Genomic DNA, 10,914 nt, shown 5'->3' with positions numbered 1-10,914 from the left:
GGAAGCCTTGCTGAGCTTGGATGCTGCCTCAGGGCACCACAGATGAGCCTGGAGAACTGACTAGCACTGAGAAATGTGAGCCAAGGGGAACAAGGCTGGAGACAGGTGAGCTGGGAGATGCTCATACAAGGGCTGCCATGAGAAGGAAGGGTGATGCTTTTGTTTGTTGTATGATTCTGCCTCGCTGCCTCACAACAGAAGACAGACAGACATCTCGGTGTTTGTACAGCAGAATGGTATCAACAAAGCACCTTCTAAGCTGGAAACGTGTGAACAGAAGCCCATGTGCAATATGGAAGCCAGTATATTAGATACGGGGGTTCCAGAGCAATGCTGGTAAATACCACTCAGGGTGGAAATAGCGCTCAGTGCAGGAGAAGTGTGGGGGTGTCTGAACTCAAAACCAGGAACTGTTGAATTTTGGGGAAGAACTTGCTTTCTGTTTGACCCAAGCATGTACTGACCTGATTTGTCAGCCCACTTGTTTCCCAAGACAGGCCTTTTTGAAGGAAAAAGAATGTTTTAGTGAGACAAGATAGCTGCCCAGAATAATCATCTCCAACTTCCCACCAAGGACTTGGTGACTATTGCTGGAGGTACTGTATTTTTCCATATGCACAGAGATACTGTGAGACTTAAGGGCAAAAATTGCCTATGGCTGTCTCTATTCTAGGAGATACTATATTATCACACATTTGCAACACAAAGGGTGGGAGTAAAGCACCCCATCTTCTTTGCCTGGCCAGCTAAGGATTACCTTTCAGGGAACAAAAAATAGAAACTAAAACAAAACAAACAAACAGAAAACCAAAACAAAACACAAAAAAAACCAGAACAAAACAAACCAAAAAAACAGTGGCAAGGATTTAGCCATCCAGTACTGAAAATCTGATTGCATGGTAAGAACTGTATAACAATTACATATGGTGTATAATGTTGTCTCCCAATCTGTTGATCCTGTGGATTTCAGACATTACTCATTATATTTAAAGTCTTTGGATTTGTCTGTCATTCATGACAACTTACTGCTTTGCAAATACTGACAGCAAGTGGCTTGAAAAATGAAGAATTCATTTCAGCTATTTTATTTGCTACTGGGGGCTTGGAAGTGTCCTTTACATAAACTAGAGAAGCAGCAGCAGCAATAGAAACAACCCAGTTTGTCACTTAATCTTGCTTTGTGGTTTTTTTCTCTTGACCTAAGAACTAAAATTTGTGCAGTTGTGTCCAAAATGCTTTGCAGCAGTGATTATGCCTTTATCTGATGAAAAGTCTCCTGCAGAGCTTGTTCTTTAGCAGCTCTCTTCCACATATTTGCCAAAAAAAGAGATACTTTCCATATCCTCATTTAGTTCCCAGAATCACAGCATTTGGGGGATAATAATGTTTGTCCATTGAAACTTCCCCACAGCTTGCAGATACCCTGTAAGAACATGCAGTTAGGAACTATTTTCATGTGAGGAAATCGCCAAAAATAACATTCCATCCCAACTGTCTCATGCTATGTCCTGTATATATATTTTCATTTTTGGCATAACTACACAGGTGAGTTACAGTGAAATAATCAGGGTGTGACTTTGCAAGGAACTACTGCATCTCAAAACTACTGGTTTACATGTTTTCACATACTGTTAATACCGGGAAGTGTTCTTTCTCTTTCTCCCTTAAGGATAATTACCAGCCATTTTGAAAAAAAAAAAATAGTGAAGACAATGATACTATGAGTAGAACCTTATTTCTTTACTCGGTCTTAAAACAGTGAAACCTTTTAGTGAATCTGCATTGGAATTAATTTCAATGAAGTTATATAAAGGTATTTACTTAGTAATACTTTCCTTCCAGGAATGTGAGGAGTACTGGGGTAGGACAAGTATCAGTACAAACTGGAGCTTCGCTTTTGAAGACTCACCCGGCTTAAGCCTCAGTGGCTTATATTAGTCTCAGTTTGAAGAGAGAAACCCTGACAAGGCCAAAGGTTGGTCTGCAACTGCACACTTCTGCAGATGCCATTCATCACTTGCAAACACTTCGTACTTCACACAGATAAACTAACAGAGCCCTAAGCCTCTGGCATAGATACAATTATGCCAGCAGACATTATTGAGAGTCAGCTTTTGAACATTTTGTTTACATTTGTTACTATAAAATGTTGCTATTTATACAGAAAGATTGCCACCTCCAAATGAACTTTATAAAAACTGCGGTGCTTGGATGGCTGTTTGCAGTCTACCTGTGCTGGGAGTTCAGCATTCTGCACTTGGTGGGCAGATGCCAGTGGCTCTGCAGATATTTGTGCCTGATAAAGTAGTCACTTTTAATGGTGGATTAGCAATTCCTTCTCCTAATGAGAACTGTAAACAAACATGCACATATTGGATTCTTATGAAACAATGTTGGGTTGTTCCAGCTCAAAACTGGTGAGTGTTGGCAGGGTAGCAGGTGTTAGACGATGCTGCTGCAGGCTGCCTCCAGCCAATTTCCATCAAACTTAAATCAGCATGTTTTTCAAGGCTACATACATTCAGCAAACTTTAAAAATTGCAGTTTATTTCTAAATGCAGCAAATAATGTGAAGTTGCACAGAAATTGTCAGAGCTGGTGAAGATTATGATCTTGCCTGCCTTCCCACACTCCCTATCTTGCCTGGTGCTACTGCGAGTCCCCATGTGCCCACACAGCCACCCTGCCTGTTTCTTTCTCTATTTCCTCTCAGATAGACCAGCTGGGTTTACCCTGTGGCCAGCCAGACACTCATGCTGGCATACGCATGCTGGTGGGAAGAATGAGGAGGAGAAAAATACCCAGCTTTCCATTCAGATCTCTAGTGTCACTGAAAAAGTGAAAGATCAGTAAAAATGTAAATGCTGGGGAAAACAAACTTGCTTTCCTGGGCATGTACTGCTGCCTGCAGAGGTTGACCTTGGTCACCAGTCACTGTTGTGGTGTGGGCCAGCCCTGTGAGGAGTACAATCATAATATACTGGAAGGGCATATGGCAATACATGCAAGTATTGCCAGCTAAAAATAACTCTTCATGGCAGCTTTACTTGTGTTTTTTTTCTGTCACCCTTCCTTTTGCGAGCTGCCACTCTTCCTTTCCCATTGCTCTGCTGCTGCAGTGTTAATCTCGCCCTTGCCACGGTGTGCTGTGAAACAACCTGCCAGCCTGCTGCCTGAGCTGTTCTCCCTGCCAGCACAACAGGCACAAGGCTTCACTGATTTAGAAAATCTCTGTGTACTCAATTCTTTGTTTTCAAAAGATGTGAAGAGATCGTAGTCCGGAAAAATACACTGAATTGTAGTTTGGTTGCCTAATTCAGCTCATGAGTCTGATTGCTTTTATGCTTGTAAAAACTAACTGCTTTCTCGGTTCCTATTGATTTTGTCTGTTGCAAGTAGATCTCTCATGTTGCATAAGAAAATCACATGGAACTTCATAAAGTTATTCTATGAGGTCACATGTAAGTGTCATCTCCTTTTTGAAACATCTTAGACTGAACATCTGAGGTAAGTGAAATATATCATGTGACAGATCACTCACATTCATTTGCTTCTTTCATAGAAGGAAAAAGCAAACATTTATAAGGTGTAAACACATTTTCAAACACAGTCATTTCATCACTGATTTGAAAGTTTGGTAACTTCTGATGGCTTCTGATGGCATCATGGCTTCACTCATGACACTGGGCTAATAACAGGTGATTCCAATCACTAAGCCTGTTAATTGCAGCGTGTGATTGCAATTCTGATGACTTGGAGCACATTACAGTAATAGGTAACTGAGACCTTCATGCTAATTCCAAAACACTTGACTAAAGTCAGATTCAAAAATCAAAATCTATACACTTGTATAGAGACAAGTGTAGTTGGTTGTATAATCTTGGTATGCTGTGTATGCCATTTTGTAACTGTAAAATGCATTTGAAAATACAAAGAGCAGGTATAAAACATGAGCAGGTAAACTTCAGTGATGGAAATCAAAATAAGTAGATGATAGATAGCCTTTGAAGTACTATCTGCTAAAATACTATAGGCAAGGGTCAATATGTCCTCCAGAGATTTATAGCTTTATGGCTAAACGATAAAGCTTCTCTTTCCAGGACTACCCAGTAGAGTCTCCTGTATGTTACATGTCTCTTGGAAGCTGAAAAGCATATCAGCAGAGAATTCACTTTTATCAGCTTGTACTGCTGATGTAGATGTGGCTTGTTACAGGGAGAGAAAAGGGTGCACTATTCAGAATACTGATGGAAATCTTTGAGGTTTTTATTAAAGTCCTCTACAAGTCAATGTTCCAATCAGCTGTACCTTTACAGGGCATTTTGAAATGTCAGAACCAACCCCTTTTTCCATTCAATTTAGAAGCTTTGCATTCAGCAACTCTTTTCAAAGCCGTAAGAAAATTATGACCTAAGTGTGAAGTTTCAGAGATCTCTGTTGGAAAGCTGGTCAAACACCATAATTTAAGTATTTTTTTAGTGTTTCCTGCTCCAGTGTCAGTAATGGTATGCCCTACCCTAGGTGATCAAAGGAGACAGGTTCCATATGTCTGGAAACTGTTTCCTGTTCTTTTAACTTCCCACAGTAAGTGTAGCTGAACTACTACTGCCCGTAATTAGCAGTGAAGGAAAAAGCTTTATTAAGGGTGGATGAAAGAAATCCAAACTGTACCTGTCTTGCAATGTAATATGCAGCTTGTGCTCTCTTTCTTCTATCAGAAAGGCATATGCAACTAACAGAGATGATTTATGGGCGAAAAGAATGCACGTCTGAAAAGCAGAAGTACCTCTCTCTTTAAATCCAAGATGTTTTGGTCATTTGGAAAATATGACAATGCGAAGGGGAAATGTCAGGGCAACTTTACTCATGTCCATGTGCTTAGCAAGATCTTGCCATTTCTTAGCCTGGGCAATTTCACAGATTGGATGCACAATACATTCTATAGGATTTATTTTTTCTGATTCTGGAAATACAGTCTTCCAGACGTGACTACATCAAATGGAGTAAAAGCCTCAGGTGACAGCAATAGCACAGGAAATTCAGCTGAGTCTTCGTGTAAAGAAAAAGAAAGTAACAACATTAATCTGTAAAATGTGAGCATTTGAATTTCATCTCTAGACTGTTTAAGAAAATGATTAATAGATGTGAAAGCATACAGTAAGTCAGAAAAGCTGTCTTCTTCCAAAGCAGCATCCATGCTGCACTATTGTCCTGGATTTATATATCAAACACTAGACTGGTATTAAATAGTATATCTGGATATCTGCCATGCTACTCTAGGACTAGGCTGTAGTTTGAATACAGATCACAGTAAAATGTGAGAGGGGCAATTATGGAAACAAAAGTTCATCCTGTGTAGTAAGAGAGAAGACAATAGTATGTCACATGGAAAGAAAGGTACATTAATGAAACACATATTTCCAGTAGAAAGAACTTTGAACAAAACTATGCCTTAGTGAAGTGTACAGCACAGGAGATCATTTTTGTCTCTGTGCTAGGAAGGGTGCAGTAAGTGGATTTATTCAGGGTGCTTCCTGGTCCTGGGCAGGACCTTTCTTGGATGCTTCTAGCTCACAGGGCAGATCAGTTCTTTTACTTTGCATCTAACAGTGTAGCTGTCCCAAATCTGGTGCTATTAGGTATGTTTCTTCTCCCTATCTTACACTCTGAGACACACTGCATCTATCACAGCAATATCTTTACTTTATAGTTATTCTAATGGTTAAGCCTGAATTGTTAAATGGATGCACATAAACAATTTGGATAATTTTTAGACAACGTGTTAGCAATGGTGCATGACATACTAAGTTGCCCCTGCTTCTTGGGTTCTGGGATTCTTTTTTTGCTTTGGTTCTGATCATTGTGCTTACTCTGGCATATACTTGCTAATCCTTCCTAATGCCAGCAATATCCTTAATGGCATCAGGCATTTAAAGAAGTTAAATTCAAGTTCATGGATTTGTATCCCCTACAAAGAGTTGTTTTAAATTATAAAATTATAAAAAGTACTGTCAGGCAAAACATCCTCTTTCTTTAAGTAGCTGGCAAATCAGAGGAAGTGAAAATAAACTGTCTTATTAATTTTAGGAGTCTTATTATTTTGCAGAGTAGACAGTTTCCTTCTTAATACCTTGATTTTAATGCTTTGTCAAACCCTGATCAAATTCTTTTCTTAGGCTGGACTGATTTCTTTTTTCCCCAAGAAATATTACTTTCTAGAAAAAGTTTTGAACAGAGCTAAATAACCTGAATGTGTAGTTGCATGAGTGACCTTGCAGAGTAAATTGTTGTGGTAGTGTCGATATATTTGTGCTACTCTACCATCTGTTTGACAGATAATGAAGTAGGCAAGATCAATGCCTAACATAATTATGTCAGTAGAAACCTTGACATAATGTAGACATAATGGCCCTGCCATGTACTTCCTAGGGCAGTCCCCAGACAAGGACATGGCATCTATTATCTTTCATCTGCAACCTTAACATGACTTCAGCCAGTCTACAAAACCCCTCTCACTTTGCAACAAGTCACAACAGGGATTTTCTTAAAAGAATGGTGGATTGACTTCTCTCTGGCTCTGTCCCTTTAAGGACAGCAAGCTACGCAGAGGTTAAATGGTGTGATGGGGTGTGTTTGCACACCTAAATAGAGCTGTCCCTATGCGGACAACAAATGTAGCAGTGATTTTAATGTAGAGGATTTTAGTCATGAGACTGCATAGGAGTGATGGGGAAGAGAGGAGGGTGTTTTATACCATACTGTAGATGCCAGGCCAGAAAAATTATTAGAAATATAAGGACACTGGAGGGAGGGAGTATGTCACTATTATAAGGTAGTTCACTGCTTAAGGAACACCCTGGACAGGAATTTAAGGAGTGTGTTTGCATTTTATAGCATTGTCTAGTAAGACAGAGCATGGTCACTCAAGGTGTCGGACAGACATTTCAGGAATGAGCCTATTCTCTGGGGAATCAGAGCCAGGTTTGATAGCAGTGGGGGCAGTGAATCCCAAAGGACCTGCTGGCATCATTTTCTTCCCAAGACCAAGACCTGATAGTTAGGTCATGGGTTGGACTTGATCTCAAAGTTCTTTGCCAACCTGATGATTCTGTGATTCTGTGATTTTTGGGATGAAAAGTAATAAAATTTGTAGGGGTTGGACTAGATAATCTCCGAAGGTCCATTACAGCCCTAACTATTCTGTGATTCTGTAAATTAGAAGGCTTGAAACTTAAAATATTGTGAAATCATGGGGAAAAGGCCACAAGGTTTTTAACAAGCTGGATCCGAGAAGAAACCAGAGAAGCTAGGAGACTCATAGAAGTTATCGATTTTCTTGAATATTGACGGAGTTTTTAACAAACCAGGATGAGAATGCAATCAATGAGATTTTATAAGACAGTAAGCAGGACATAGGGATAACTACATTCCTAGGAAAACCTTCTTTTGAAAAAAATGCAGATTTCACACCAGACTGCAGAAAGGAGGGGAAATCTCTGACAATTTTTTAAACTGAATTTAAAATAATTATTCAAACACACTTCATTATATTAATCATATTTATATTAATTATACATATTTGCTATTATACTGTAATTCAAATCAAGAATACAGAGTGTGGAAAAGACTGGCAGAAGATACAGACTAGCATTTATTAAACTTTCTGGGTGTCTTAGCTGAAATAAATTGGCTAGAAATGAAATGTTAGAGAGAAAAGATACAACAATACAGTAAGTACACTGTGGTGCTTGGAGATAATCAAATACATGATATTCCTTTTGAGATATTCTTTGTGACAGAAGCAAGTTAGAAATTCACAGTATCCATTGGAAAGGTGGAATAAGTGGGTATGCCTCCCAAATTACAGTGACTGGCTCTTTTTCCCCCAGATATTACTCTATGATTCAATAATAAGATACAAACAGGGAAATAAAGATTGATGAAGCATCTGATAAGATGAATTCTTTGAAAAGTATTTGACCATTGTATCTGAAAATTATACGATTACTTATACCCAAGTAATTTCCATAGATTATCCAGTCTCAGAAAGAATGAGGAATAAATTTGCAGCAAAAGATAAGACGTTGCAGAAACTCATTAAGTCCATCCCAGTAAGGCAGACAGGAAAGTACACATTAAGTGCCTTATTACCTGCTCAATTCAGAGATACATATCACTGATGACTTACCAGTCAAGGTAATAAAATTATGTCAGTGCAAGTCTTACAGCAGGCTTCAAAAAAATATGTAGAGGTCACATAGTATAACCAACTGTAAAAGAGAGAAGAAAAATGCATGAAGTATGAAACCTGTGAAAATTAGTGAAGTGGACAAATGCAGTTCTGGACATGCAGAATCCAAACCCTGAAGTGTGTACATTCCAGCAAAGATGATTTTATGACCTTGTGTCATTAAGATGAAATTACATTAGCAGAAACCCTAATAATGAATTATGTCCCATCATACCATAAATCTGTATTTGTCATAGATAAAATATTATAACAGATGTGCTTACCAGCAGCTCATCCTAGTTGGTCATGATTTTTTTAAAAAAGTGGCGGTTTGAAGGGTTAATTGAGAAACATAACATTCCCAGGTACTATCCACTACACTGTTTACTGGGAAGTGCAATAATAAAAGAGCAAACAGGTTTTTCCTTTAGTTTAGCCTTTGACAAAGGATCCCAGCTTGGCTATGCTGAACTGTGCCTTAAAATGCAGACCATCTCCAGGAGAGCTGTTAATTAACATCGAATAGTAGCCAGAAAGATTTCTTTAACAAAGACAGCAAAAACATAATTGAGCCAAATTAATTAAAAACACTAAGATGAAATTTGTATGCACAACAGCATGTGGTATTGTTACTGAAGAACCTACTCATAGCCCTGTGAAACAAAAGCTTTTTAATTACAGTCTTTCAGGAAAAGCCTGCCATTTCTTCCTTATCCTTTGTGGGTGTTACGAAGGAAGAACATGTAACAGCGAAGTAAACAATAAGTGGAACAAGTATAGAAATCTTTTTTTACCAGCTCTCACGTTGAAAAAGGAGTCAGCAACTGCAGTGAGCAGCTGGGTTGGAGAAGTGTCTCTTAGGGATCTGCTCCATCAAATACACTCTTGAAAGGGTTCTTCAGCACTCTCAAGCTGGTTAATACTGAAAATGCTTGCCAAATAGAAGATTGTAATAGAAAAATGTGAGGTTAAGTATTTTTCTCTTGATGTCAAGGATAGGCTCACCATCATTAAGAGTGAACAAAAACTAGGTTCAAAGGACCATAGTGTCACAGGCTAATCCAGATGAGGAGAGTACTCAGGAGGTGCCTAGTACAAGACATTGCTCCTAGCACTAGAAGCCATGGGGGTCAGACCAGGCTGTTCAGGGAGGGAGGGAGTGTGCACAGCCCCTGGGCAGCCTGAGCTGCTGCTCATCTGTCCTCCTGGGGAAAGGTTTCCAAATGGCTGGTTTCAGTCTCTCCTGCCCCTCACCTGCCCACTGTGCCCCACTGAGGAGATCCCAGCTTCTGACAGTCCCTCATAGGCACTGGAAGCTGGTGTTAGGTGCTCCCAAGCCTTGTCCAGGCTGACTCAGTTCTGGAGCACCAGCCACTGCAGGCAGCGCTGGAGCAGGCTATGAGCCGGTGACCCATTCTCCCTGGGTCATGTCCAGAGACTTTCTCCCATCTACTGTAGACTGTGCAGTCCCATTTGAACTGTGAGTTCAGGCCTGCTTCCTTAAGAAACTTGAAAGATCCCCATATTCCTCTCATAAAGACTGAAAAATTCAATGGGGGATAAAATCCAATATATAAAAGCGATATAGAAAGCTGTATTTGTTTTTAAATAGTATTAATTCTGTGTGTATATAGACTTGTGTCATGGTTTAACTGCTGAAACCAGCACGACTTGTATTTGAGGACTTGGGAGTATCTTGCTGAACAGGCCTAAAATAATCACACCCTATCATTTCCCATGACAAGTATGATCTGAAGCACAGAGGAATTTAAAGTCCCATGTTGCAACACTGCAGCACACAGACTATATAAGAATGTCTGTGAGATAATAAAAGATAGCTCAATGGACTTCCTACTGAGAACAGTAAAAAAAAATCAGCATTCACTTCAGTGAAGAGTGGGAAATAGGCTGGAAGGAATATATCTCATGCAGGTTCAGGCCAGCTAAGGTGACAGTCTCATGTAAAGAAAAAAAACCCCGAGAAAAGCAGCAGCACTGCGTCTATTCAATGCTGAAACAAAAGCCACTTAACAGCCAAACAACACAAATACTGCAATTATTAAGGCTTTTGGCTGCACAATATTACACAAAGTTGCACATTTCAGAATTTTCTGTAGCTTGAGCTGCATCTGACACTGATTTTTCTGTTGTGTATCTGTGTGATCATGTGCAGCAAAGGTCTTTGTTATGGTGCTGCCAACCAAAGTTATGGAGCAGAGAAAAAGTAGTAGTGTGTCAATTTTGTGTGTCCTTCTCAGGTGTAAAATTATGAAAACAGCCTCTATGTGAAAAAGTGTGTGCTGATATGAACAAAGGTGATGAATCCATATGTAGCTTGTAAAGGTTAATCCTCAGGTTACCTTGATCTGCACACAGCTTGTTTGCTACAGCACAATAGAAATTTTGTTGTGGGATGCATGCACTGCAAAGTCAGAGAAATGTATGAATGAGCAATTACATTACTGAGAGCATGTATTTACAGAATCTTCAGTCACTCACCGTGTGCATTGCACTCCTTTATGTAGAGGTAAGGAAGTGTTAAAAGGCAGCTTTTAATGGAGAGCAGCTCACTGTAAAATAATCTGGTTTGTAGCAGTCTACAGACCACCAGGTTTGTCCTGTGCCTATGGCACATTTGTGAGGAGATTGAAAGAGGCAACAATGGGAACGGCACGTGAGTCTGA

This window comes from Corvus cornix, chromosome Z (assembly GCF_000738735.6).
Source record: "Corvus cornix cornix isolate S_Up_H32 chromosome Z, ASM73873v5, whole genome shotgun sequence".
Taxonomy (NCBI): Eukaryota; Metazoa; Chordata; class Aves; order Passeriformes; family Corvidae; genus Corvus; species Corvus cornix.
This window is presented reverse-complemented; position numbering follows the sequence as displayed.